Source organism: Saccopteryx bilineata, chromosome 3 (assembly GCF_036850765.1).
Source record: "Saccopteryx bilineata isolate mSacBil1 chromosome 3, mSacBil1_pri_phased_curated, whole genome shotgun sequence".
NCBI lineage: Eukaryota > Metazoa > Chordata > Mammalia > Chiroptera > Emballonuridae > Saccopteryx > Saccopteryx bilineata.
The window spans coordinates 250,190,774-250,194,776 of record NC_089492.1 but is presented as its reverse complement, the minus strand read 5'-3'; positions in this window follow the sequence as shown (position 1 = coordinate 250,194,776).

Below are 4,003 nucleotides of genomic sequence, written 5' to 3'. Positions count from 1 at the left end.
TTCTCAGAAAGCTAATCTAAGGGTGAGGAGCTAGACAGACAATGAATAAAAATATAAACATAAAAATATATATATAGCCTGACCTGTGGTGGCGCAGTGGATAAAGCGTCGACCTGGGAATGCTGAGGTTGCCAGTTCGAAACCCTGGGCTTGCCTGGTCAAGGCACATATGGGAGTTGATGCTTCCAGCTCCTCCCCACCTTCTCTCTCTCTGTCTCTCTCCTCTCTCTCCCTCTCTGCCTCTCTCTCTCCCTTTCTCTCTCCTCTCTAAAATGAATAAATAAAATTAAAAAAAAATATATATATATATAAACATATTATATTATACAGTAAAACGTACTAAAAAAATTAAGTATGCAAAGATACATAAGAGAACTTTTAGGGGTCATGGAAATGTTCTAGACCTGGTCCCTCCCACCCACGAGTGGGTGTTCCAGCTTTCATGATGGGCAGTAGCGGAGCAACCAAAGTATAAATAAAAAGATAGATTTACCTATAGTAAGTTGTTTTTTTTTTAATTAATTTTTAGAGAGAGAGAGAGAGAGAGAGAGAAGGGGGAGGGAGGAGCAGGAAGCATCAACTCCCATATGTGCCTTGACCAGGCAAGCCCAGGGTTTTGAACCAGCAACCTCAGCGTTTCCAGGTTGATGCTTTATCCACTGTGCCACCACAGGTCAGGCTATAGTAAGTTGTTTTATAAAGATTTATTCTGCCAAACTTAGCAAAAATCCAACATAAAGTACTTGGTAAGTAATTATTATTATATGCTTTAACTTGCTGTAACTCTGCTTTATAAATTTTATAAATTAAAGTTACTTCCGTACTTTATAAATCACCATTACTGTGGAACTGGTGGGCGGTTAGAAAACTTTACTACTGGCCTGACCTGTGGTGGTGCAGGATAAAGCGTCAACCTGGAAACACTGAGGTTGCCGGTTCAAAACCCTGGCTTGCCTGGTCAAGACACATATGGGAGTTGATGCTTCCTTCTCTCTCTCTCTCTCTCTCCCCCTTCCTCTCTAAAATGAATAGATAAAAAAATTTAAAAAAAAATAAAAAAAGGAAGAAAACTTTACTACTAACAGAGATACAAAAGTGGGCGGTAGATATAAAAAGGTTGACTACCCCTGTTCTATATATTAACTGTGGTGGTGGTCAACAGGTATATATATTTTTTCAACCATCAAGGAATGATAGATACACTTTAAATAGGTCCATTTTATTCTATATAGATAACTTCTCTAAAGGTTTATCTCTAAAAAAAATACTTCATATAAAGGGATAGTATATAAATATAGATGAGGAAGTAATTTTTGATAGAGCAAGTAAGAAAAGTCTCTCCAAGAGAAAGACATATGAGCAGAAACCTGAATGATGAAGAATGAATCTCATAAAGATCTAAGAGAAGAATATTCCAGTCCTGGCTTGATAGCTCAGTTGGTTAGTGCATCGTCCTAATACACAAGGTTGCAGATTCGATTACTGGACAGGGCACATACAAGAATCAACCAATGAATGCATAAATAAGTGGAACAAAAAAAAATCGATGTTTTTTTTCTCTCACAGCCAGTGAGCAGCATCAGCCCCTCAGCACATCCCTCTGACCTTTTTGCTTTTAGCATAAAAATACCATTTTGGGTTGATTTCTTTAAGATAGGTACTTGACTTCAACAATTACATGTCTCTAAGTACTACTGCTGGACATTCTCAGAATATCATTCTCTTCATGGGGTGTGATATTTTTTGGGGTGTGTGTGTGTGTGTGTGAAAGTTCAGTTCAATTATTCAGTATAATCCTTTACTGGCACTGTTCTTAGCCAAGCCCCAACTTTGATGCTGGAAACACAGAGGAGAGTCAGGCAAACTGACAACCATCATGTGAGTGGGGCTGACACCAAGGAAGCCCAGGGGCTGTGGGACTTAGGGGAATGCTTGTCAAGGCTTCCTAGAGGAGGTGATATCATGCAGAGCAACCTTTTCAGGACATAAATTGCTGGATTTTGTTCATGATTTTGGCCTCATCAACTATCTTGGGACTTGGGTCTTGAAGTCCCTCTTTCTCTGATTATAAGGAGTATTTCAGAAATGTTTGTCAACAACACCCTTAGGCATTTCACTCCAGCTAACACTGAGCAGGAGGCGGTCAGTCCTTGGGGGAGTGACCTCAGGTCTGTGCATGTTCTCTGCCTTCCCAGAGGAGAAGCCGAGGTGTGGGTACAACCACCCTAGGCAGGCGATTGGGTGCAAGAGCTAGCAGGCAGAGCTTAGCCTCACAGAGCTCACTGCAGAGGATGGCTAAGGTCAATCAGGAAGGCCTCCCCTTCCAAGAGGCCTGTGCTTTGTCAAAAGATTCCCCTATAGCCAGTCGTGAAACTGAAGGCTTCCTGTGTCCCATTCTTCAGCCAACTCCTAAACATCTGTCTTCTCCTCTTCTGTATCATCCCTCAACATACAGAGACATTCTGACCCCCACCCCATCCAGGCTTCTCCACTTTCACCAAGAAGTTTACCACAGCCTCCCAGATGTCTGTCTCCAATCTCTGCTTTGGTCACTACACAGTCCATCCTCCACATTTTTGCTGACATGCGCTTTCTAACACCCAGGCCAGATCTTGTTTCTCCCCTGTTCACCACCGTTACTGGTGCCGCACTGCTCAGCGAAAGGCCAGGCTCCTGAGCCCCCTTGATCTAGCCCCTGCCTGCTTCCCAGCCTCCCCTTCACACTCTCTGGTTCCCTGAAGATGCCACTGCTGGCTGTGTCATAACTTGGAACATTTGTACATGCTGCTCTTGCCGAGTGGAACACCCTTGTCTCCATCCCTGCTCATGTGATAAATTCTTATTCATCCTTCAAAATGCTCTTTGGGTTTCACCTTCTCCCTGACACCTTCTTATCCAGACCGGCGGGGCTGATTCTCCCTTCCTCTGTGCCACCTTTGTACCCTGTTCTCAACACAGTGTTACCTGTATTACAGATTGGGAAATTGGGTCCCAGAAGGGGAAAGAGTTTATCCAAGCTTTCAAGGTGGAATATGAACTCAAATTTTAAAAATCCTGATTCCTTAAAAAAAGAAAATGCTCTGGTTATATCGTTTGGTTGATTGGAACATTGTCCTGAAGCACAGAGGTTGCCAGTTCGATCCCCAATCAGGGCACATACAGGAACAGATTGATGTTCCTGTCTCTTTCTCCCTTCCCCTTTCACTAAAACCAATAAATTAAAAATATATATATTTTAAAATCCTGATTCCTAGGCAAGCCTTATTCATCACACTCTCAAAGAAATAATCAGATTTTACCACACACATACACACACAATTTGGCGGTCTGAAACAGCGCCATTGAACATCTGTCCTTGGGTAAGTAAACTCTTCCACAATTCCCTGATGTTTCCTGAAGCATTCCAAGAAGAGGGCTGGGCAAGGTGACCTCCAAGACATTCTGAGCTCTAATATTTTATGAAACACAAAAAATTTCACTACCAAAATTAGTGCTCGCATTTTCCCTCTAGAGCTTACTTGTGTTTTTAAAATGAAGGGAACAAGAACTTACTGCACACGCACTATAGATTCAGTAGGGAACAAGGCTGGCAAGTATCCTGCTCCCACAGGACTCACTTTTTAGTGGAGGAGACAAAATTATTAAGGAAGCAAATAAATCTCAGATAATGGCATGCGTTCTGAATAAGTTAAATAAGGTTACGACTTAGAGAGTTAGCAAAAGATGGGGGAAAGTCTAGGAATAGTAGGAAGTCCTCCTCGAGGTGACACTGGTTGAGGTCTGAATGAGAAGCCATTTATTGATCTGGGGACAAGTATTCCAGACCGAGGCAACATCAAGTGCAAAGGCTCAGAGAAGGCGAAAGATGATCAATGTGACTTGAGCACACAGAGAGCCAGGAGAGCAACGTCAGGAGGTGAGAAATTAAGAACTCAAAAGAGACTGTAGGCCATGGGAAGGATTTATAATTGGTCCAATGGAAGGCCCTGGAAGGGAGTGACAT